Source organism: Bufo bufo, chromosome 3 (genome assembly GCF_905171765.1).
Source record: "Bufo bufo chromosome 3, aBufBuf1.1, whole genome shotgun sequence".
Classification (NCBI taxonomy): Eukaryota; Metazoa; Chordata; class Amphibia; order Anura; family Bufonidae; genus Bufo; species Bufo bufo.
The window spans coordinates 466,942,791-466,969,351 of record NC_053391.1 but is presented as its reverse complement, the minus strand read 5'-3'; the positions used below and the strand labels follow the sequence as shown (position 1 = coordinate 466,969,351).

The following is a 26,561-nucleotide window of genomic DNA, read 5'->3' as shown; positions in this document are numbered from 1 at the left end:
TGATTTTTTTGATGTTTTATTGATGGGAGACACACCCATGGAGTCACTATTTAAAGGCACATGTCACTATATGATCTCATAGCATGATAAAGACCAGAGATGGTTGAAACGTTGCTATCCCTATGCTGCTGTTACCAATAAAGTAACCAGCTTGTTCACCAGAACTGAGGAGTGCTGTGGATTTTCTTCTTTATCCATAGTCTGAGAGCCATAGTTTTTTTTATTTTTTGGGCGATTGTCTTAGGTAGGGGCTCATTTTTTGTGGGATGAGGTAATGGTTAGATTGGTACAATTTTGGGGGGCATAAGCCTTTTTGATCGCTTGGTGTTGCACTTTTAGTGATGTAAGGTGACAAAAAAATGTTTTCTTTAGCATTTTTTTATATTTTTTTTTGACAGTGTTCATCTGAGGGGTTATGTCATGTTATGATATTTTTATAGAGCCGGTCAATACGGACGCGGGGTATATATCTACTTTTCTTTTTGTCCTTATGTTTTACAATTTTTTTAACTTTATTTTGGGAAAATAATGCTTATTATTTTAATTGAAACTTTAAATATTTTTTTTTATTTATTTACATTTTTTAACTTTTTTTTTTCACTTTATTTTTTGTCCCACTCTGGGACTTCAACTTTTGGGGGTCTGACCCCTTTACAATGCATTACAATACTTCTGTATTGTAATGCATTGGCTGTAAGTGTATTACAGGGGGCTGGATCTCACAGGCTCTCCCGGAAGGCAGCCACGATGCCTAAGGAAGGCATCGGGCTGCCTTCCCTGCCATGGGGTCCCCATCACAGCAGGGCAGGGACCCCATGGACACCGGCACCCGTGAGGATACTGATTTATCACGGTCAGCGCTGACCGCGGCCGTGCAAGGGTTAGTGCGCCGGCATCTGTGTTTTTATCGTTGCCGGAGCATACAGCAGAGGTCCGGATATCAGTTACAGCCGCACCCCTGCCTCTGACTGGGCTGGCATAGCTCCTGTACCCGCCCAATCACCGCGCCGTACCTGTACTGAGCTGGGATTTCTGCTCTGTATTTCTGCGCCGTACATGTACGGTACTGGTATCCTAAGGGTTAAAATAAATTCTGGGTGTGAAATTCACCTTAATTCACCTTAAAAATAAATAGTGGGTTGATTAATCAACAGCTTTGCAGCAGTTTTTTTTTTTTAAGTTGCAATTTGCTAAACTAATTTGAAAAAAGTCACAAATTGTATTTCACTTTTTGCATTCTACTGTCTTTTAGTTTAAAAAAATGAGAGTGGTGTACAGGGAAATCTTTAGATAGATATATAGATAAAGGCAGAAAATGAAGCAGATGTTGGTGCAAATCGCAGGCATACTGTAGATTTAATTTTCAGACTTTAGGACAGTCCAATATGCAACGAAATGTGGCACATTTTACTCCAATATACCTTAGTTTAAAGGGGTTGTTCACTTTTGGGTGGGTGATTTGGCAAACTCCCCTTCTTGGGCAGACCTGCAAAAGTAAGAATTCTTACCTGTTTCCTGGTGCTGACTCCTGATCATTCTCTTCCCGGGCTCAGCTGCTCCTCTGCGCTCCCAAGATGTATGCTTCCATTTTCACGAGACTGCAGCCAATTGCAGGTCACAGCGTAGACCTGTTCCCCTCATGTTATACGTTGCACAAACCCTTTATTTTTTTTATTTTCCAAAATTAAATGATAGACAATGAACTATTATAGGCTATAAAGACATTGAAATGGTTTATGGCTTTCAACTAGTTTGAGGAGACTTTGAAGAGATTTTATTCAAGAAGAACATGAGCTGGTCTTTCCATGGTGGTCTTTCTGCATTTATGTACAAACATGATAATGATTTTCCTACAGAATGCAATGGGGAAATAAATGATAAAAAATTTAAAAAAATTGTAAAAGCAAATTTCTATATGTAATATGAATGATTCGGAAGAGCAGATGCCATGACCAAAACAAATAAACTTTTCTACATATCAGTAAAATTCTATTTACTGAATGTAATCTACAGTGGTAAAAAGTATACAACTGCAAAAAAAATTGCATATTCAACAATACCCTGAAAATGTCTGCAATAAATTTTCAACTTCACAAACAAGAGACAATCCTCATGTTGTGTACATGAATTATTATAACATGCGGTTGAACTGTGTCATTGGAATCTTATGGGGCAATTTATCATGAGAGTAATATTTGAAGTCAGTTATCCTTCAGTCTGCATTCGGCTGAGTTCACACGGGCGAGTATTCCCCGTGGGTGCAATGCGGGAGGTGAACGCATTGCACCCGCACTGAATCTGGACCCATTCATTTCTGTGGGGCTGTGCACATGAGCTGTGATTTTCACGCATCACTTATGCGTTGCGTGAAAATCGCAGCATGCTCTATATTGTGCGTTTTCCGCGTTTTCCATAGAAGTGAATGGGGCTGCGTGAAAATCGCAAGCATCCGCAAGCAAGTGCGGATGCGGTGCAATTTTCACGCACGGTTGCTAGGAGACGATCGGGATGGAGACCCGATCATTATTATTTTCCCTTATAACATCTTCTGACTTCATCTTAGCTGTGTGCAGGAAAAGAACCTGTGGTGACATCACTCCGGTCATCACATGATCATGTGACGTACCATGTGATGACCGGAGTGACGTCACCACAGGTCCTTTTCGTGCACACAGCTAAGATGAAGTCAGAAGAGAAGCCGGGCTGCGCGAGCAAGTGGATTAAGGTGAGTTAAATTAATTTTTTATTTTTTTTAACCCCTCCAGCGCTATTTTACTATGCATTCTGTATTCAGAAAGCTATTATTTTCCCTTATAACCATGTTATAAGGGAAAATAATACAATCTACAGAACACCGATCCCAAGCCCGAACTTCTGTGAAGAAGTTCGGGTTTGGATACCAAACATGCGCGATTTTTCTCACGCGAGTGCAAAACGCATTACAATGTTTTTCACTCGCACGGAAAAATCGTGCATGTTCCCGCAACGCACCCGCACCTTTTCCCACAATGCTCGTGTGAACTCAGCCTTAGAGTACTTTGCATCAAATTGATCAAATAGCACATGTTTATTACATTTTCCACATCTTTAATTTTAACACTACGCCAGTTTTCAGCACCACCGCTTTACTGCAGTGGCTTTAAGATTTTATTATAAAGTCCCAGTCATAAATCTGGTATGAAACACACTAACAATGGCAACCATGGACACTTTTTAATCTAATTTTGAAAACTGGGGTGAGTGGTGTAAAAATGCAAAGTACTGTAGTATGTACAGGTGACTTGCATTATTCCTTCCCATGTGCATAACCTTACATTTGTCAGTGTTAAACCTCATCTGCCACTTCTCTGCCCAAGCCTCCAATTTATCCAGATCCATCTGTAGTTGTATACTGTCCTCTTCAGTGTTAATCACTTTACACAGTTTAGTGTCATCTGCAAAAATTTCTATTTTACTGTGCAAGCTTTCTACAAGATCATTAATAAATATATTGAAGAGAATAGGGCCAATACTGACCCCTGAGGTACCCCACTAGTGACAGTGACCCAATCTGAATGTGTACCGTTAATAACCACCCTATGTTTTCTATCAATGAGCCAGTTACTTACAAACAGCCAGTTACTTATCCTTGTGACAGATTCCCTTTAATAAAGTACATGCTTCTGCTCCAACTGTGTTAGCAAGGACATTTCTGATCAATATCATCACCTTTACATAGGTAACATATTAAGCTGGCTGTATACATCAGATATCTGCCATCAGATAGCTATTTCTCCCGGCCACCCACACCTAAAAACATTCACGACTGGCCTGGTTGACTATAAGCCACTGCCAGACACCTCAGGAGGCAGATTACGTGTGTCTTTTTTAGAACATAGTATCTAGCAAGTGCTGTCAGAGGAGGGTTGAGACAACATTGTGTATGTGAATGCCACCTTTACAGATATACTCTATTCTAATAATTTTGGTCTTTTATTTTACTCTGGAAAATATATACAATTATTAACGATATTGGTAGAGTAAATAATCCATTTGGTCTTCATCAGCCCTCCACTCAAAGCCTGTCTGTACTTTTGTTCCTGTGTATGAAACATTCTGTCTCACACTAGCTCCTTATCTTATCTGCTTTGGTTTATTTTTGTTGACAGTCAATGGCAAGGGATCTGGCTGTACCCTCTGATTTCTGCATGCAGTGTAGTATAGAACCTCCCAGTCACTGTCTACTCACTTATCAACACAGAGAAGGTCTGTGTACTATGCTCTTATTCAAACCATTTACAGAAATATGAGCTTGAATGCTATACAAATTGGCTTTATATTAAGATATGGAAAGGACTACACAGAGATTACTATTAGGGTGACAGTGCAACTTGACCAACTGATCAATCTACATGATATTGACTGATGCAATATTGACTGTATTGGGACTATCCCATGCAGTAATTTTGGACGGAGCATGCTGCGGCTAACCGTACAGTGACTGAACCGAAGACATCCTGATGCATACTGAACGGATTGCTCTCCATTCAGAATGCATTAGGATAAAACTGATCAGTTCTTTCCTGGTATTGAGCCCCTCGGACAGAACTCAATACCGGAAAAGAAAAACGCTAGTGTGAAAGTACCTTTAGAGGAGTTGTCACCAGATTATGCCTATCTCCTAAATGACAACTCTGCCTAGTTTTCAAGGCATCTGGCAGAACTGGGTGAGTTCAATAGTCCTGTGGGTTCAATAATGAAATCTTTTTGTTGTTGCATTTGTAACGGGGGTTTGAGGGCGCCACCTAGTGTCTTTGGGGTCCCTAAACCTAGTTAACTCACTATGCCTGACAGGCGGATCCTGAGCCTCCGCTATCTGGGAACTGGGGTACATGTCTGCAGCAGTGCCTCCACCCAGTGGGGCATCCGGGGTAGGGATGTGGGGTCCCACTGGGAACATACTTGGTGCAATGAGACTGACACAGCCTAACTGGAATTAACTTTATATAGCACGTAGCAAATGAACCAACATACATAGGAAAATACAATAGAGTAACACAGATAACAATACAATGTGGATTTTCTCACCCACCCACCAGCACACCTGCGTCCCACCCCCTTATCTTCGCCCTAGTGGCCGTTGGTGCACATAGGAGAGTTGGGGCCCTTATAAGTCCTGCCCTGCAGGGTCACTGAAGCAGCCTGAGCTGTGTAATGTCCGTCACTGGACCTCAGAGTCTTTACTGTGATTGAGGGGACAGGTGCCCTGTGGTGATACAGGGAGAGGTTTGACTTACCCTCACAACACCATTAACCAGGCCAGTCAGCAGCAATCTCCTCTCACAGGATTCACCAGACGTCTGGACTCAATGCTTGTCTTTGCCAGCAGGTCCCTCTCTCAGCAGGTGTGATCTTTGGTGAAGCAAGTTCTCTCAGCAAGGTTCTATCTCTGTGCTGCAGTCTCTCATAACTAGACACATGTCCTCTCTCTGGCTGAGCATGTTGTAACTTCTAGAAAACTTCCAGGACCTCCCTCCTCCGAGCTGTGCAGGAAGTGTCCTTTCAGGACCTGCGATGATGTCACAATCCATGTGACTGATTTCAGCAGGTCATGTGATCAATACTCAATGTTTTATTAACAGCACACTGAGTCCATCTACTGGACATTTCTGATAATGCAGCCTGTGTCACTTCACAGGGTTACATGCTCCCCCTTGAAAATACTTGCCTTCCACTGGCAAGTCCTAGCCAAGGGGCTTAACAAAAATTCAACAGAAAAAGGTTTAGCATACATACAGTACAGTTAGCACAGTAACATCCTAGCTAGCTAGTTATCTAGGGTAAAGAGTCACTAACATTTACCACTTCAGCTAGTGCATGTTAGATGCTGCTTGTGTCAGCGGGGCATAACTGGGCTCTCCTATATTATCATAAACTAGGGCCCTAGGGGGTTGCCGCACTCTGGTGCTGTGTCTCAGTTCTCGCTGTGGGAGAGGATCTTGGGACTTCAACTGTGGAACTTCGACTCCTGCCCTCGAAGTAGAGTCTCTAAGGGAAGTTCCAGGCACAAAACATGGACTTTCTGGATTCAACCTTGGAGAACTTTGTGACCCAGGAGAGGTTCCGGGACTTTGTGAAACCACAGGAGTTAAAGGAGGCAATTGCTGTGTTTCTTCTGCAGGTGATGACCACCACTGATCCTCTGCACTGGGAGTTCCCAGGGTCTCCTCTGCCCCATTTTCAGGACTCTCTGCTGGGTTTTCCTCCAGTTCTTCACTATTCTCTTCCTCTTCATCAGCATACACAACTGGAAGCAGATGGTTTCTATGCCAAGCCTTTATTCGGCCCTCCGGGCCCCTAATGTTGTACACTGGCAGTCCTTCCAGTTTGGACACAACCTCAAACAGGGTATCTTTCCATCTGTCAGCCAGTTTGTGTTTTCCAGGCACACCTAGATTCCGGAGAAGAACTTTATCCCCGGCTTGAATCTCCCGATATGTCACCTTAGAATCATACCTTCTTTTGTTCTGTTCTTCCATTTTTGCTGCAGCTTGGGTGGCCAACTCATAGGCCCGATGAAGGTTTTGCTTGAGGTTCCTCACATATTGAAAGTGTGAAGTTGAATCTGTTCCATCAGGAGACACTCCCAAACGGACATCTATCGGCAATCGAGCTTCTCTTCCGAACATTAGGAAATAGGGTGAGAACCCTGTAGATTCATGCCTTGTACAGTTGTATGCGTGGACCATGGCTTCCACATGTTTGCTCCAAGACCGCTTCTCGACTTGCTTGAGAGTCCTAGCATATCTAGGAGGATCCTATTGAACCGTTCTGGCTGTGCATCACCCTCCGGATGATAAGGTGTGGTTCTGGACTTCTGCACCTGCAACATGTCCAACAGCTCCTTGATCAACTTACTCTCAAAGTCTCTACCTTGATCAGAGTGTATCCGATTGGGTAGTCCATAGTGAATAAAATACTTCTGCCAAAGGACTTTGGCTACAGTCACAGCCTTTTGATCTTTAGTGGGGAAGGCTTGAGCATATCTGGTGAAATGGTCCGTTACCACCAGCACATTTCCAATTCCCGCTGTATCGCTCTCAATGCCGAGATAGTCCATGCACACAAGATCCATGGGTCCCGTACTTTTCAGATGACCCATAGGGGCAGCTCTCACAGGCAGGGTCTTCCTCTGGATACACCTCCTGCATGTCTTTACATGTTGCTCGACATGTTCCCTCATGCGAGGCCAATAGAACCGATCTTGTACTAGGCCATAGGTCTTGTCCACCCCGAGATGCCCATGTTGATCGTGGAGAGCTCTCAGGACCATGCCACGGTATCTGTGCGGTAGTACCAATTGTTTTCTGTCAGGGTGATCATGATACTTCACGACCCTATAGAGTACTCCATCTTCGAGATGTAGTCGGCTCCATTCTCTTCGGTATAATTCTCTTTGACTCACAGGTAGAGAAGTCAGCAATTTAGGATTCTTAGTCTTTATTGCTCTGATAACTATCCCAATATACCAGTCCTGCACTTGAGCCTTCTTCTTGTCTTCTGTGGTTATACTGGACCACTGTTGAAGCATGACTGGATCATGGAACACCTCAGGCACGGCTTCTGGAGAGTGGCTAATGGAGTCTATCCCTCTTAGCTCGGCAAATTCTTCTTGACTCTCGGCCACCACATACATCTGACAAAAGGCTCCTACCCCCGGCCCAGGGATCTCTTCCCACTCCTCTTCTTCTTGGTGAGGAGGGAGTCTAGGTCTGCGGGACAGGGCATCTGCGCTGACATTCTTGGGCCCAGGCTTGTACTTCAGGCTGAAACTGTAGCTTGACAAGGCAGCCAACCACCTATGTCCTGTGGCATCCAGCTTAGCTGTAGTCTGGATGTAGGTAAGTGGATTGTTGTCAGTCCTTACTTCGAATGTCGCTCCATACAAATAGTCATGCAGCTTATCCACGATGGCCCACTTGAGTGCCAGAAATTCCAATTTATGGACTGGATAGTTCTTCTCTGCACCTGTAAGACTTCTACTTATGTAAGCCACCGGCCTCAATCCTTCTGGATAACTTTGGTGCAGTACACCCCCTAGGCCTTCCATACTGGCATCCACATGGAGGATATATGGTTTCTCGGGGTCTGCATAGGCTAAGACAGGAGCTTCTGTAAGTCTCTTCTTCAATGTCAGAAAGGCATCTTCACATCCTGAAGTCCATTTCTCTCCAAAGGGGTCTTTAGGATATGGTACCTTAGCACCCTTTACGTCAGAGGTAATCTTCAGTAGGTCATGTAACTCTCGAGCAATCTTTGAGTAGTCTTTCACGAACCTTCGGTAGTAACCACAGAATCCGAGAAAGGACCGCAACTCACTGATGTTATTTGGTCTTGGCCAATTCAACACTGCTTTAATTTTAGCAGGATCTGTGGCTACTCCTTCAGCGGAGACTATGTGCCCCACATAAGTGACAGAGTTCTGGGCAAATCTGCATTTGTCCACTGATAGCTTCAGGCCTTCAGCTTGAAGTCGATCCAACACCTTTAGCAATCTTTGTTCATGCTCCTCTGGTGTCTTCCCGAAAACAATTAGGTCATCTAGATACACTAGACACTCTTTGGGATTCATATCCCCCACAGTTTTCTCCATCAGCCTCTGAAAAGTAGCACGAGCTCCTGTGACTCCCTGTGGCATTCTGGTAAACTGGAAGAACCCCAAAGGGCAGATGAAGGCTGTCTTTTCCTGATCCTCCTTCTTCATGGGTACCTGATAATATCCAGACCTCAAGTCAAGCACACTGAACCACTGGCTGCCAGAAAGGGCGTTCAGAAGATCCTCTATCCGGGGCAAAGTGTACTGATCTGGCACAGTCCTCTTGTTCAGAGTACGGTAGTCCACACATAGCCTAACTGAACCATTCTTTTTTCTCACTACCACAATAGGTGAGGCATAGGGGCTCCGGGACTCTGTGATGATGCCTGCTTCTTCCATCTGCTGGAGTATGTCCCGGACATCTTCCACATCTCGAGGGGGTATTCTTCTTGACCTTTCCCTGAAAGGAGTAGGATCAGCAAGTCTTATAGCATGGGTGGCACTCTTAGAACACCCCACGTCCATCTGTGCTCTGGAGAACACTCCCTCTCGGGGGGCCAGTTTTGAACGAAGGCTGTCTTTCCACTCCTGTGGTAGAGGAGAATCTTCTAGATCAAAATCTAAAGGTGCTTTCACATGATCCTTCTGTTCTGCACTCACAGACATGATGGACGAAACTTGATCTAAAAGGTGTATCACACCAATCTTCTGATGACGATCAATCCGGATTTCTGTGGGGGTTAAATTCTGTACCATCACAGGAAAGCTCCGACACCACCTTTTTCGCCAATCTTTTACCTCAGGTATGAGAGTCCACCCCTTCTTCTGATCCTCGTCAGGCAGAGACTCAATAAGGTATTGTCCAGTTCCCCCCAACATTTCATGGTGCATTGAGGCTATGGCTCGTAAGGTTTTGGTCTCACCAGGCTTCACAAATGCAGGTTCTGTTCCTGAATAGTGGCACGACCCTGGTTTTGTTTCAAGGGCTAGTCGTCTACACTCTTTTCCTAGGACAGGGCTGACCTCCATCAGTCGGTCTAAGGAGACATCTCCCACTTCTGTCAGATAGGCCTTGAACACATCCTGTACCATCTTTGCATTAGTACCCAATATTATTGGGGCACACACTTTCTTGGCTGCAGGGCATATCAAAGCTTCCAGCTCCATAGGACATATCATCCCGGTGTTTAACTGGGGAATAGTTATGGTCACTTTTATGCATCCCTCCACAGGTTGAGCTTGAGACCCAACGCCCCATAGCTGAAACTCTCCTGCAGGTTCCATAGGAATGTGTTTCAAATGATGTTCATAGAAGTCTCTGTAGATAATGGTGACTTGAGAACCTGTATCTAGCAATGCTGAAGCCTGAATTCCTTCTACTTGCACGTGTATCAAAGATTTAGGCCCAATCTTGGCCCCTACAGATAAACTATATGTAGGCCGGGTCTTCCTTCGCTTGTAAGACCTGGTCATGTGAGTCTCCTCGAGCTCGGTTGCCAGCACCTCCACATCCACCTCCATGGAATTCGCAGGGCACTCCCGCTGAAAATGCCCTGACTTTCCACATTTAAAGCAGTCCCCTCGGCGGGGTGAATCCTCAGGAAACAGTTTTTTCTGAGTCTTCCTGTGTTGTCCCCCACTTCCAGGGGGAGGATCTGCTCTCTCTGGTGGTGACTTGTATAAGAGCTCCAATTCAGCCACCTTCTTCCTAAGAGCTGACAGTTCTGTATCCTCTTTCTCCTTCTGTAGGGGTGGACACGTCTGGTCTTCCAATCTCCTGGCTGTATTTATTAATGTGGAATAAGGCAAGACTTTATCATCCAACTTGGCTCTCAGCAGAATCATAACTGGATTATTGGTCAAACCACCTCTCTGAATTTGCTTAGATAGCCGAGCATCCAACTCAGAGGCAGTGACTGCACCTTTATGGAATAACTTCCCAAGCGATAGCTGTAACCGGTTGATATAGTCAGTGGCTTTTTCATGCTCCTTCTGCTTAGTGGCTAGGAACTTAACCAACAGATCATCCAAATCTTCTGATTTCCCATAAGCATCCTGTAAAATTTGTAGATAGTCGTGTACAGTAGCTTGCCCATTTACTCCCTTGTACAGTCTTATCATGTCTGTAGCGGGAAAACAAAGACTCTCCACCAACCGCTGTTTCTTTATGGTATCCGTACAAGACCATTCCTCCAACAACTGCATAGCATTATCCTTCCAGACCTCAAAAGGCTCTTCTCCTGAAGGAACAGGCTGATTCCCAGAAAACACCTTTAGTTTGCGGTAACTATGGGTGTGGTTTGCCGTCACTATGGCTTCTGAGAGTTTCTGTAGTATGTCCGATACATCACTACCTCCTGTAGGCAAGGTGCGTACTTCAGGGTTGTCTGATTTCAGTAATGCTGTAGATGGATGAGATTCTGCTTTAGGAGTAATCATCCCCTGTCCTCTAGGAGGATGGGCAGCTTGTTTAGGAATGGCTCCGGCCTTTCCGGAGATGGGAGTCAGGAGCTTAGAATAATTTTCTGTGACATAATCTCTCTGTTCTAGTTTAAAGGGTTGTTGCAGTGAGACCCTTTCTTTCTTATCAAGGAGAGCGTACACTAAGGAACATCCTTTATCCGGGGCTCCATATAAATGAACGTTGGTAGGCATCTCATGGTCTCCCAAGTCCGTATGACAATATATTAACATGTAAGTTTGGCCTTCGGAATCCTGCGGGATATCCCTGACGGTCGCCATTTCTATTCCCAGTCGAATTTCTATACACAAGATTACGTGATTCATCTCACAGCAGGATGGGACTCTGCATAACATCACAGCTTGCTGTAATGGTACATTTCTTTGCTGGGCCCACTCTTTTGCAAAGGAGGGAGTGGCCTGAGGATTTAACCTATTCTCACTGGTTGTACCCCAATGAATCTCAGCAGTGCCTCCATATGTAACGGGGGTTTGAGGGCGCCCCCTAGTGTCTTTGGGGTCCCTAAACCTAGTTAACTCACTATGCCTGACAGGCGGATCCTGAGCCTCCGCTATCTGGGAACTGGGGTACATGTCTGCGGCAGTGCCTCCACCCAGTGGGGCATCCGGGGTAGGGATGTGGGGTCCCACTGGGAACATACTTGGTGCAATGAGACTGACACAGCCTAACTGGAATTAACTTTATATAGCACGTAGCAAATGAACCAACATACATAGGAAAATACAATAGAGTAACACAGATAACAATACAATGTGGATTTTCTCACCCACCCACCAGCACACCTGCGTCCCACCCCCTTATCTTCGCCCTAGTGGCCGTTGGTGCACATAGGAGAGTTGGGGCCCTTATAAGTCCTTCTCCGCAGGGTCACTGAAGCAGCCTGAGCTGTGTAATGTCCGTCACTGGACCTCAGAGTCTTTACTGTGAGTGAGGGGACAGGTGCCCTGTGGTGATACAGGGAGAGGTTTAACTTACCCTCACAACACCATTAACCAGGCCAGTCAGCAGCAATCTCCTCTCACAGGATTCACCAGACGTCTGGACTCAATGCTTGTCTTTGCCAGCAGGTCCCTCTCTCAGCAGGTGTGATCTTTGGTGAAGCAAGTTCTCTCAGCAAGGTTCTATCTCTGTGCTGCAGTCTCTCATAACTAGACACATGTCCTCTCTCTGGCTGAGCATGTTGTAACTTCTAGAAAACTTCCAGGACCTCCCTCCTCCGAGCTGTGCAGGAAGTGTCCTTTCAGGACCTGCGATGATGTCACAATCCATGTGACTGATTTCAGCAGGTCATGTGATCAATACTCAATGTTTTATTAACAGCATACTGAGTCCATCTACTGGGCATTTCAGATAATGCAGCATGTGTCACTTCACAGGGTTACACATTTTATCATCTATAGCAGGCTATGCGTACATTTGCATCTCCTTTGACAATATAAAGTATATATACATTTTTAAAACAAATATATTTGTGTCCTCTGTATGGCCAAAATTGGTGTGAACTAAGCCTAACCTGTCATGAAAACATTTGTTTCCTGCATTGTTAATAAGTCACGGTCTCAAAAATAGGAATTTGTATTATTCCATAACCAGACTTCAAAGAAAAAATAGTGTTTAGACAGCATATCCCAATGACAGGTTCACGTCGCCATGGTTGAAAGCACAAAAGCAAAAACAAACACAATGTAACAGCAATCTGCATACACAATAATAAAATATATAAAATAGTGTCATGCTCACAAAATTTTGTACAAAATCATTTGCGCCTGTCAGCCCCAGCGAGGCGATCTCTTTAGGACAGCAACTTACGCTAAATACTACCTCTGCTGGTGCCATACTGGCCTCCATTAAATTCAGGTTCCACATGCATGCTGATCCCACTGACACAAATGATTTTGTACAAATTGTATTTGCCAAGAATCTCACGTTTATATAATGAGCATAGCATTGGCACTAGTATATTTTCTATAGTGTGCATGGCACCATTTTATTGTGTTTGTTTTCACTCCATAACCAGGGTCTAAATGTAATCCAAACCTAACCATTTCACAGCAGAAACTATCCTATTTGAATTGTCCTATTCACTTAGGTAATGTGTCTGATTGGGGCCCCTGCCAATCACAAGAACAGGGACTTTGTGTTTCCCCGTTTGAATGGAGGAGCAGCCACTAATGCTCAGTGCCACTTCTTTCAACTGTATGGGACTGCCAGAGAGAAGTGTACAAGCGCTCAGTTATCTCCAGCAGTCCCATAGAGGTAAATGGAGCAGTAATACGCATACATGACTGCCCCTCCATTCAGATGGGGGAACACAAGACATTCATTCTCATCTGTGGGAGACAAAGCAGTCGGACCCTCACTAATCAGAAACTTATTCCCTCTCCTGTGGATAGTAGATAAGTGTTTTAGGGACAACTTTAAATACTGGATTGTCATGGAAGTCAAAACACATACACATGTTACACATGTTTCCATTTCTACATCTGGGAAATACATGATATTTCAGTTTTGGAACTAGTTTAATCCTTGTTTAGAACTACAGTTTCCTATCTGAAAGGCATAGCCTAACAATTGTGTAATTTCTTTAAGCACGCAGTTGAAAAGTGTTACAGCATTCAGTTCCACCCGACATGTTTCACCAGCAACCTGGCATCTTCATGGTTATGGACATTCACTGCCCATACCCCTGAAGAAAAACATGTCAGGGGCAAAGAGGGATGAAGTCATTTATTCAGACTGGCGTTTTAGACCCTGCACCTGGAACTTGATACGCCTAAGTTATGTAGAGGCGCCGACCTCTACATAACGTAGGTGCATGTTCTGGTGGCGTACAACAGCCTTCAATGTACACCAGCTCCCTTGCTGGCTTAGAGTTAGATCATTTTCTATAACAAAAACTGGCGGACAAAATTATAAATGGTTGGGCCTGCCGGACTGCCCTCTTCCCCGCCCACACCACACCCCTTGTTTAGGACTGGTGTAAATTATGTGGAAGGGGAAGAAGACGCAGATTTTGCCGCAAATCACCTTTGCAACAAAATCTATGCCAAATATACACCAAAAAGTCGAGTATATTTGGTCATAAGTGACCCCCTGAATGTTTTTAAGAGTGCAGAGGAGCATTGGACAGCTAATGTATCATAGATATTGAGTAGTCAGCAAGAGTAAGGGAATAGCAGTATACACTGCTATATCCTATGAGACAAATATATCTGATAGCGGGCAGCAACAGTGTGCTATCTGCCTTGTATTCATATTATCGCCCATAGATTTTATAGAATCAAATAAAGAAGATGTTTTAATATACTAAAATGGCAATTGTAAAAAGTGTTAGTTTAGTAGTCTTAGACTAATTGTAGTAAAAAAGAGAATAAGGGCTCATACACATGCACATACATGATTGCATAATATTTTTATATATACGCTTTGAGCTTTAGAGAATCCTAATACAATCCTTAAAAAGTTCTGTGGAGCCCTATGATACCTCTGCATGCCACTGTGGAATGCTCTATCAGATGCCATATTTCATACAGTACAGAGGCACCATACAGCAGTAAATGGTGTGCCAAAAGATCTGTAGTATGGTGCCACTGGGATTCCATGTGCTCGCCTGGTGCAGACAGATTTGCCATGTGCATGGGGCCAAAATCTTACAGGGATAGTGCCACAGCGAGTACTGTTTTTCATATGCATTTATATGCTTGTGCCAGAATGGGGAGCCATCCTGTAAGAGCAGCTCCCAATTTGGCAGAACCAGCACACCCATACATAACATCATCATTCATTCAAATGATTGCCTTGTAATACTAGCATAATAAGGGGCACTGTAGGAGACATGTAAGCCTAGACATAGCAATTGCAGCCAATTGCCAGAGGGCAGAAAAGCCAGCTGCAACTCTGCTGCCATGGTTGTCTCACAAAGACAACCCCTTTTTAAAAAGAAAAGAACATGAATCTATGAATAAGGAGGAGTCCTATACACACACATATATAGACTACTCTCAAAAAGTTAGGGATATTTGGCTTTTGGGTTAAATTTATGGAAAACATAAAGGGCCAGATTTATCATTACACTTACATCTTATTCCACTGTTACATGTCCAAAGTCACTTTTAGCTAAGTGGCATCCCACTGTTCTTGAAGAGTGGCCCTCAGGTCATTGAGGTTCTGGAGTACAGAGTTACGAGCCTCTGCACAGCAACTCATCAACAACAGCTGATCCCATAGGTTTTCAATCGGATTCAGGTCTGGAGAAAGTGCAGGCCACTCCATTTGAGGTTCCGCCGTCTCCATTAACCGTTCCCTAATGATGCGACCTTGATGAGCTGGCGCATTGTGGTCCATGAATTTGAAATTAGACCTGTGTTGTTCATGCAGAGGCACAATGAATGGATTAATGATGTTATTCAAGTAATATCGGCTTGTCACTGTACCATTCACAAAGTGTAGGGTAGTTCTGTATTAACTAGACACACCTACCCACACTGTAATACCACCACCACAAAAGGTGACTGGTGACAACAGTGGCTGATGCATAGTGCTCTCCTTGACATCTCCAGCATCGTTGACGGCCATCATTTCTCCTCAGTGTGAATCGACTTTCATCAGTGACCACCACTGGTCCCTCGTCCAGTGTAGATGCTCCCTGGCCCATGCCCCTGCCTGTGGTCAGGTACCCTTGTAGGTCGTCTAGCACGCAGACCGCGCTTATGTAAGCAGTTTTGAATGGTCTGATGTGACACTTGGGTGCCTCTCACCTCCCCTAAATGTGCCTGGAGTTGTGTGGCATTCATCATTCGGTTCCGCAGGGTATTGCTCACAATGAAGCAGTCATCAGTGTGGGATGTAGCCAAAGGACGTCCACTTCTATGCTTTTCTGTGACTTTTCCAGTCTCTCTGTTAGTCTGTTGCAACCTGCTGATGACACTCTGTGACACTTTAAGCACAGTGGCCACTTCCGTCTGAGAACATCCTGCTTGAAGCCTCGCAGTGGCGAGGTTCTGTTGATCAATTGTTAGGTGTCGTCTTGGTCGCATGATGTCAAAATGTGAACAGCATGATGAGGAGGACTGTTTAAATACCAATTCTAATTGAACCAGGAAATGTATTTGGTGATTCATGGATCAAACGACTGTTGTGAATTTTGCCATTAAGCTCCTTGTCAGAGAACAGCAAGTTGTGCAAAAAGTACTGAAACATTGAACAGTTGGACATGCGCATTCAAAAGTTTAGAGAAGTTCACCTGTAAAAGTTAGAGTGCATTTTAGGTGCATCCTAAAATTTCACCCACAAGCCAAATATCCCTAACTTTTTGTAAGTAGCATATATATATATATATATATATAATATATATATATATATATATATATATATATATATATATTTATATATATTTGTGGTCATGGCTACGGACAGAGAGAACCTAGATCCCTAATAAATAACGACCTGACTGACCTATCCTAACTAACAGCTTGCTGACAGGACTGGAAGGCTGGTGGGGTGCCATTAGCCCTGACGTGGGAAGGCCTATAAGGGGGAATACCCTAAGGACACATGAAAGGAAAGGAGGGTGGGTGGGAACACCTGGAGCGCACAGATGACAGGTGAGGCCGTGCCTCCATATTTATGAGGCCTTCGCCCCTCCCACAAATGCAGGCTGACTTATCAGCCTTACCTATTTGTGGTCATGGCTACAGACAGAGAGAACCTAGATCCCTAATAAATAAATCCGAGAATGGAGCCCAAAAGGATTACCATCTAGGGAGGTGGCAAATTTTTGAATAGTTCCCCTGATACCGGCTGTCTGCTTAGGGCCGTCCCCCCGCTACTCCTTGTTGTGCATTTTCATATGTATACAATATTATCTAGTTACATTATAACCAAAATGAATGCTCATTGCCTTTAAGAATAAAATCAGCCTGAACCAAAGTTCTAATATGTGGCTAAAGCCAAGATGAGTTCATGGCGAGTTCAGTTTGTTTAAAAAAAATAATTGTGAACATGAATGAACATTGTATTTAAAGGTTATTGCTAACGATATGGGTTTATCTATGGGGAGTAAACTAGCTTCCTCAGACATGTCTGTCTAAAGGGAACAAGGTTGTTTCATGGATAAGCCATGACGAGATAAGGATTCATATCCTTGAGGCACACCTGCTGTATGAGGTTCAATATATATTCATAATTATATTATATATATCTCTGTATGGTATATTTAGTTTACAACATATTTTAACCAATAATCCATATAATGTTATCCATGTGTAACAATGTATCGATTTCTATAGATATTATACCATGTATTTATCATGTATTGTAGAAGGTACAGATACATTGAAGTAAGTTTATGTTAATTGGATTTCTGAGAAGAGTAAATGTTATTTCAAAACAATAGTTATTCATGGATGTAGATAAATGTACAAGTTCCGATGCCAAGCATCAAAGCCGTTATATAAAATTTTATCAAGTTAACATACAGTACAGACCAAAAGTTTGGACACACCTTCTCATTCAAAGAGTTTTCTTTATTTTCATGACTATGAAAATTGTAGATTCACACTGAAGGCATCAAAACTATGAATTAACACATGTGGAATTATTTACATAACAAGCAAGTGTGAAACAACTGAAAATATGTCATATTCTAGGTTCTTCAAAGTAGTCACCTTTTGCTTTGATTACTGCTTTGCACACTCTTGGCATTCTCTTGATGAGCTTCAAGAGGTAGTCCCCTGAAATGGTTTTCACTTCATAGGTGTGCCCTGTCAGGTTTAATAAGTGGGATTTCTTGCCTTATAAATGGGGTTGGGACCATCAGTGGCGTTGAGGACAAGTCAGGTGGATACACAGCTGATAGTCCTACTGAATCAACTGTTAGAATTTGTATTATGGCAAGAAAAAAGCAGCTAAGTAAAGAAAAACGAGTGGCCATCATTACTTTAAGAAATAAAGGTCAGTCAGTCAGCAGAAAAATTGGGAAAACTTTGAAAGTAAGGGCTATTTGACCATGAAGGAGAGTGATGGGGTGCAGAGTGAAGGCAAAAGGGCCAACAAGTGCTAAGCATCTCTGGGAACTCCTTCAAAACTGTTGGAAGACCATTTCAGGGGACTACCTCTTGAAGATCATCAAGAGAATGCCAAGAGTGTGCAAAGCAGTAATCAAAGCAAAAGGTGGCTACTTTGAAGAACCTAGAATATGACATATTTACAGTTGTTTCACACTTGTTTGTTATGTATATAATTCCACATGTGTTAAGTCATAGTTTTGATGCCTTCATAGTCATGAAAATAAAGAAAACTCTTTGAATGAGAAGGTGTGTCCAAACTTTTGGTCTGTACTGTATATTTCAAAAAGATAGGAGAAGACAGCCAACTCCAACAAGTCCAGGATATACTGTAGGTAATTAAAAGTGTCAAGAAAAGACCTTCCTCAATTATGTATATTAAAAAGGTCAAGAAGGTCATGTGAACATATTATTAGATATTTAGTTTAAATGCTTAAAAGTTGTGATGTTCATCTGCAGTACCACAGTGCCATATGGAGACAGATGGACAATATTATATTATTTTATCATTTGTTTTATGCCATATTAGGAGTTAATATGACATCATGGTATTATTAGCAGAATAATAACTCGTGTGCGGAGCAGCAAGGGAGATCCATATACAGGGTGGGCCTTATATAAGAATAAAAGTCTAAGGGGGTCACTGGATATGCGAAATTACTACATGATGATGTGTTTCCCTCTTTATGCACTGAAGCTGGCACGTTCCCTGAGTTTTTCCAGCAAGATGGTGCACCACCACATTATGGGTGTCAGGTCCGAGCATTCCTAGATGAACAGTTTCCTGGAAAGTGGATTGGTCGTCGTGGGCCAGTTGAATGGCCCCCAAGGTCTCCCGATCTGACCCCCTTAGACTTTTATCTTTGGGGTCATCTGAAGGCAATTGTCTATGCTGTGAAGATACGAGATGTGCAGCACCTGAAACTACGGATACTAGAAGCCTGTGCTAGCATTTCTCCTGCGGTGTTGCTATCAGTGTGTGAAGAGTGGGAGAAGAGGGTTGCATTGACAATCCAACACAATGGGCAGCACATTGAACACATTTTATAAGTGGTCAGAAACTTGTAAATAACTCATGAAAGAATAAAGTTACGTTAAAACCAAGCACACCATTGTTTTTATTGTGAAATTCCCAATAAGTTTGAAAAAACTAAAGTTGGATTCAAAATGGCCGACTTCAAAATGGCCGCCATGGTCACCACCCATCTTGAAAAGTTTCCCCCCTCACATATACTAATGTGCCACAAACAGGAAGTTAATATCACTAACCATTCCCATTTTATTAAGGTGTATCCATATAAATGGCCCACCCTGTAGATCCATCCATCCATCCATTCATTCAATCAAGATCAAAAGAAACTGAAAAGAAAACTTTACCAGAAGAAACTTGGATTATTTTTTTGGATTACTAGGAAAATTCTTGAGAACTGGTCCCATCTGAACTCTGTCTACCTTTGACCCGGTAACGTGTATTTTGTTTACTGCTCGTGATATTAATAAGATATTTCTCTCGCTATATAGCCAAGAGTCCCCATACTGTGGGAACATATAGTGTTAGGTGCCTCTATAATGCTGATTATTCGCAAAGATGCATATTGTTAATGGAAGATATGACATTATTTGAAAAGAGGACTAAGCCCTTGGAAAGTTATTTTCCATAGTCTGATTGCCAAGCTGAATATTTTATCATATTAATATCATATATTTTTGATTGGTCATAGGAAAACAGAGTCAAGGGATAACAGTTATTTTCCTGTATAATCCGTGTTTTATTGTTATAGCCTGTTTGATAAACAGAAGATCCTAAGTTTCTCTTGGTATATGAGTCTGTTTGTTAAAAGTATGACACTGGTCGTCATAAATCACTAAGTCACACTGTGCTGATCAGATGGGGGGGTGTTAGCACCACCGTGTGGTACATTTTGGGTATTATTTTGTAACTTTATCATTCGTTTTGCAATTGCATTGATTTTATATTCTTTGTTTTATAATAAATGATATATATATATTTTGCATATGCAATTGTCCCTTTGTTTCACTGCTTGCACAAATCAAATTAAGATATTCGATAAAAAGAACTTAGAGGTGATTATGTCCGCCTGAAGGATAATATAATTTTTATGTTTTTTTTTATCTTCTCTTTTATATGAAAATTATTTTTATATATAGATACATGACATTCTCTGTATGCCTCTGAGGGTGGCTTTGGTTGCCTGGGACGTAAAAACCGACCTACTATCCGGGTCTTCTAACATGGAAAAATGCTGAACCCCGGCCAAATACAATTTAATTGTGTTGTAGGAAAGTTTAAGGTCAGTGTGGCAGTATGCTATGAAAGCCATGAAATATGTGGTTTTGTCGGTGTTCTCCTTTGGGTGACGGAGTGCGAAACTGTTAAAAAAGTTCCAGGCGGTTTTGTAATTCCTGGCAGTGTTAAGAGACTTTTGCACGAGAGACCTTACTGAAGAGATGTATGCTTTTAATCCATGATTAGAGTTTGGAAAGCTGGAGGGGATAGTCCCACTTGTTCCGCCTCCGGCCTAACCTGAAAAAGGCACTTTTGCATCTTTTGCACAATGCATCTGCAGCAACATTTCGTATACCCTGAATGTACCTACGTGACACATGAAAATTGTGCTGCTGGGGAAGCCAGTCCAGCCTACGAACAAAAGACATTATTCGGGGTGTCTTTGATCTGACCTTGGTAATGATCTCTACCACCGACTGATTATCGGTTATGAATGCCACCGAAGAATCAGCCCATTGCCTGCAGCAAACTTGGACAGCCGCTATGATTGGGTAGATCTCCAATAAAGGAGAAGACTTCAAAATCTCTGGCTGAAGAGATTTCCGAGGACCAGGAACCTGCGAATCACTGATTCCGCAAATTGCCGCAAAACCCCAGAAGAGGCAGCGTGCGAGAAATCACGGCAGATGCGGGACCTAATTGCAGCACAAGCAGGGAGACTCCGTTCCATTTGGCCAGGAACGTGTTCCACATGGCCAAATCGGCTATTGCTTGGGCCTCTGAACATGTGGGGCTGTCTTGCTCGGGGCTGAGGGGAGCAACTGTAATAACCTGGACGTGAAAGCCCTGCCTTGGGGCATGACTCTGGTAGCGAAATTTAACATGCCTAGCAGAGATTGTAATTCTTCTTTTTCCTGGTACCTTCTGATTTGGAGATGACTTCCTTCATTTTTGAAAGCTTCTCCACTGGTAGCCTGGCTACCATTTTGATGGTATCTAAAACTATGCCCAGAAAGTAATTACCATCGTGGGGCCTTCTATTTTGAAGGTGCCACCGGGACATTGAGTTATGAAACGACTTGGAGTAGGGTCTCGAGTTTACAGGGTTTGCAGTCTGGTTGCTCTGGAACTAGGGAATTGAAACTGGGGATGTGTGAACCATGAGGCACAGAAAGGTCATGAATCAAACTTTTTTGGGGAAAATTTCTTTATCACGATGCCAATAGGATTGACCCTCCAATAGTCGAAGGGGACAATGGAAAACGGCTCAATGAGGAACCCCTTTTCCAGTTCTAACTGAATTAGTGCCCCTACTGACTCAGGATCCCTGGTAGCTGACAGAAGATTGGGACCTTCCCAAGTAGACTGGGGAAGAGAAACTAGACCCGTATGGGACCTTTCTGTGAACCCAGACCAAGAATTGGATAAACTGGGGGTTGTGGTGACCTATGAAGAGGACTGCTAATAGATCCACATTGACCCCGACTAGTCATGTGGGTCTGGAAGATCTTTGAGGACAAACCGTTTGGGGGTGTGCCCTAAAACACAATGAACGCACATGAAGGGCCCTACATGTATTGTAGTTACAGACTGACCAGTTGTAAATGTTGCACACCTGGCTGTTGCCCAAGAAAACTATGGCTCGACCCAATTTGTCTGTGGTTGCACCCGGCCTTTGCTGGAACCCAGAGCTGCTGGAAAAATCTACCCTGAGTGACGGAAGAACCTACAGTGGGGCACCAATCTGAGGAGTGGGAGATGGACTGGCAAGAGGCACACGCAGGGGCCTTGAGTCCCGCGAAATGCCGGCAAAAGAGCTCCATGTCCATGGAATCCCAGTTGGTGACATGCTGGAATTGGGCAAAAGTGGAAGCAGCCATAGCGAAAAACGAGTGGTGGTAGTCGTAATGCATGCCCGCCGTACTTGTACCCCAGATCCATCATTCTGTGCAAATAGGTGTCCAACTCCTCCCGCCTCCCGGGGTGGGCTGAACAGATGATATCCCTGAATAAACTGAAGGCCAGGACGAACTCTGTGATGGACAATTTTTGTTAAGGCGGGCATCCCTGGCTTTAAGAATGATAGATACGTCGCCACAAGCGATCATTTGTTTTCTACCGTGTCGAGGATGGCTATGAGTATGGAAGCCAAGTTAACATCCTTTCCTTCCAGTATATCTCTTTTAATGTTGGCAGGGATAAAATGCGAGGGAGCTACCTCAAGCGTTTTCGGGACCCTACTTGGGGAAATGGTGCATGAGGTAGAGGCTACTGGAATGGGCGATGCGGACTGGCTGGTTGCTGGCCCCCTGGATTGTACTGGCAGCAGCCTAGCTTGCACATCCGAGACTGCAGTGGAAATGGTATTTATCATGGAATGTAGCTGTGTCAATGAAAGTTGGAGGGTGGACATGGAAACTTGCTCCAATGTTGGAGCTGCTGGTTCGGACATCAAGAACCTGTATAATTCTGCCTTCCGGGCAGAAGCTGGGTAATGAATCCCTGTCTTGTTTAGTTCCGCAATTAGTTTAGGAATTGTCCAAACTTCTTAGGGACGGGATGCTGGCATGCTCAGACGTAGGAGTTTCTGGGACCAACAGGGCCTCCTCGATGTCTGATGTGTGTGACATGATGCGACTGAAATTTGTACGGAGGGATGACAGTAGACACACGTAAATCTAAAGGACGGAACAGGCAACAGACATTAGTAATTAATAAACATAAGCCTGACTAACATAACAGGCAACATATATTAGTGATTAATAACGTAAGCCTGAATAACGTAACAGGCAACAGACATTAGTAAAACGTGAGCCTGGATAACGTAACAGGCAACAGACATTAGTAATTAATAAACGTAAGCCTGAGTATCGTAACAGGCAACAGACATTACTAATTAATAAACGTAAGCCTGAGTAACTTTACAGGCAACAGACATTAGTGATTAATAACGTAAGCCTGAAACATAACAGACATTAGTGATTAATAAACATGAGCCTGAATGACGTGACCAATGACATATTTTAGTAATTAATAAGCGTAAGCCTGAGTAACGTAACAGGCAACAGATATTAGTAGTTAATAAACGTAAGCCTGAGTAACGTGACAGGCAACGGACATTGGTAACTAATGAATGCAAGCCTGAGTAATGTAACAGGCAACAAACATTAGTGATCAATGACATAAGCCTGAAATGTAACAGGCAACAGACATTGGTAATTAATAAACGTAAGCCTGAATGACAACAGGCAACGGACCCTAGTAGTTTGTATTTTTTTATTTTTTTAGGTGATAGGTGAATAACATGGTGATTTACGACTAGTTGCTGGCGACTGTACTTACTCTTTTTGCACTGGAACCGCCGAAACACTGATCCTGGTGGTAGGCGCTGGCAGTGGAGCTAGTGGCCTGTTCCCCTAATAAGGCTTTTGACTGCCTCCTGCATAGGTACCTGACTGGGTCTACCCAATTGATAATAACCGGACCGAACGGACCCGCCAACCAGGGGGGAGGATGAACCTGAAGCCTGAAAAAGACAATTGGGTGTTAAGCCTGGGCCGAGATAAAGCAGAGCAAAGGAACGTGTTATTTTTTTTTTTGTTGTTTTTTTTGCATCAGTCGTTGCTGATTCATATGAGTGTTTGAGTTTCCCCCCTCGCCTTGGCATGGTGATTGACGGCTTAGAGACGGTGCAGTGGAACTTCTAGCTTAAAAAACGCACCGCCACACCGGCGAACAAACAGTGGAGAAGCTCGGCTCCTGTGCATGCTACGACCGAACCAGCTCCCCCCCGGTACCGCAGAATGAATCCCCTATGCCCCATGCAACATCCGCGGTGCACCAGAAGGACCCCTCCGTTATGCCGCCCATGACACCCCTGCACAGGCACATGCGACGGCCCCCCGCACAGCCGTCCCCGGCCCTCAGCACACACTGCCCTGCGGGCACACCACGGTGGCACGTGCTTTGCGGATCCGGACGTGGGCCGTTTCTCACACACCGATAGCACGCGCCTGAGATGACGGACCCCACAGTGCAGCCGCGCCGCGACAAGGGACACCTTGCAGAGGGAGCCCTCGCGCAACAGCTGCCGCGGGCAACACAGGAAGCGGCCGGAGCCTGCAAGGAGCGATACGGGCCGAAGCAGGAGAGGCAGAATCAGCCTCCGATCACGTGGGGCTGTGTTGGCTCGTGTAGCCCTAAAGAACACCGGCTCGCATAACTGAGCGTATGCCGCAGTGGAAGGCGAGCCCGTGCCGTCCTGCGCAAAAAAAAGCGCCGGCCAGCTTCAGCGAGCTGCTGCTCGTTTGTACTTACCGGACCCGGGGCATGTCTCAGTCTCACTGCTGCCGAAGTGGAGGAAGATGAGCAGCTTGCTTCTCCGGAGCGAAAAGGAGGACAAAAACTCCCGCCAACGCTGTGGAGCTTCTGCACCTGCAACGAACACACCCCCTAGACACCTGGGTGACAGGTGACAGGTGAGGCCGTGCCTCCGTATTTATGAGGCCTTCGCCCCTCCCACAAATGCAGGCTGACTTATCAGCCTTACCAATATATACCGTATTTTTCGCCCTATAAGACGCACCTGCCCATAAGACGCACCTAGGTTTTTGAGGAGGAAAATAAGAAAAAAAAAATTTAACTAAAAGGTGTGTTTTTGGTAGGTTTAGAACTAATGGTGGTCTAATGTGGATGACACTTATGGGGGATCTGTGGATGACACTTATGGGGGATCTGTGGATGACACTGTTATGGGGGATCTGTGGATGACACTGTTATGGAGGGGATCTGTGGATGATACTGTTATGGGGGATCTGTGGATGATACTGTTATGGGGGATCTGTGGATGTCACTGTTATGGGGGATCTGTGGATGGCACTGTTATGGGGGATCTGTGGATGGCACTGTTATGGGGGATCTGTGGATGGCACTGTTATAGGGGGGAGGATCTGTGGATGGCACTGTTATGGGGAGGGGGATCTGTGGATGGCACTGTTATGGGGAGGGGTATCTGTGGATGGCACTGTTATGGGGAGGGGTATCTGTCGATGGCACTGTTATGGGTAGGGGGATCTGTGGATGGCACTGTTATGGGGAGGGGGATCTGGGGATGGCACTGTTATGGGGGAGATCTGTGGATGACACATATATAGCATCTTATGCTATATATGTGTCATCCACAGATCCCCCCCATAACAGTGTCCCCCAATACCCTGGGCCCCTCCTCTCACAGCAGTATTCATATGTAAACTGTAATCCTTAACCTCTTCTTAACTTTAGTTAACGTAGCGCTATCCCTTGTACTACTACTTACTATCAAGCTCCCGTACCGTAGCAGGCAGAGCGACCGTCAGCATAACATCACTCACTAATGTCACGCGCCTGCTCCGCCTGCTTCATTCATAAAGTGGGAGGAGCATGCGCGGGACGTGAGTGAGTGACGTTACAGCTGCCGGCCGCTCTGCCTGCTATGGGAGCTTGATAGTAAGTAGTATTACACGGGATAGCGCTACTGTAACTAAAGTTAAGAAGAGGATTACAGTTTACATATGAATACTGCTGTGAGTGGCGGGGCCCGGTGTAAGAGTACAGTGCGATTCCAGCAGTTGACGGCCTCCAGCCCGCTCCTCCCCCTGATACATCGCTGCGCAGCATCACAGCCTGCGATGTATCAGTGTTAGCGATGTAATAATGGCAGCATTCGCCCCATAATACGCAGTGCCATTTTCCCCCCACTTTGCGTCTTATGGGGCGAAAAATACGGTGTATGTATATACAGGGAGTGCAGAATTATTAGGCAAGTTGTATTTTTGAGGATTAATTTTATTATTGAACAACAACCATGTTCTCAATGAACCCAAAAAACTCATTAATATCAAAGCTGAATATTTTTGGAAGTAGTTTTTAGTTTGTTTTTAGTTTTAGCTATTTTAGGGGGATATCTGTGTGTGCAGGTGACTATTACTGTGCATAATTATTAGGCAACTTAACAAAAAACAAATATATACCCATTTCAATTATTTATTTTTACCAGTGAAACCAATATAACATCTCAACATTCACAAATATACATTTCTGACATTCAAAAACAAAACAAAAACAAATCAGTGACCAATATAGCCACCTTTCTTTGCAAGGACACTCAAAAGCCTGCCATCCATGGATTCTGTCAGTGTTTTGATCTGTTCACCA

The 26,561-nt window shown here is 44.0% G+C and overlaps 1 protein-coding gene and 1 long non-coding RNA gene across 3 annotated transcripts in view; one reads left to right on the top strand and one right to left on the bottom strand.

The window, feature by feature from the left end:
* The window catches only part of COL4A2 (collagen type IV alpha 2 chain), a 294,339-nt gene that overhangs the window by 143,990 nt on the left and 123,788 nt on the right, over window positions 1–26,561 (top strand). The window lies entirely within an intron of this gene.
* On the bottom strand, window positions 1,279–24,946 carry LOC120995796. Of its 2 annotated transcripts, none has more exons than XR_005777670.1 (3): window positions 24,687–24,946; window positions 23,712–23,895; window positions 1,279–1,850 (listed from the first exon to the last, which is right to left on the bottom strand). It is a non-coding gene; the product is annotated as an uncharacterized LOC120995796 (long non-coding RNA). The 2 variants fall into 2 exon arrangements; XR_005777671.1 differs by lacking the exon at window positions 1,279–1,850 and adding an exon at window positions 3,387–3,434.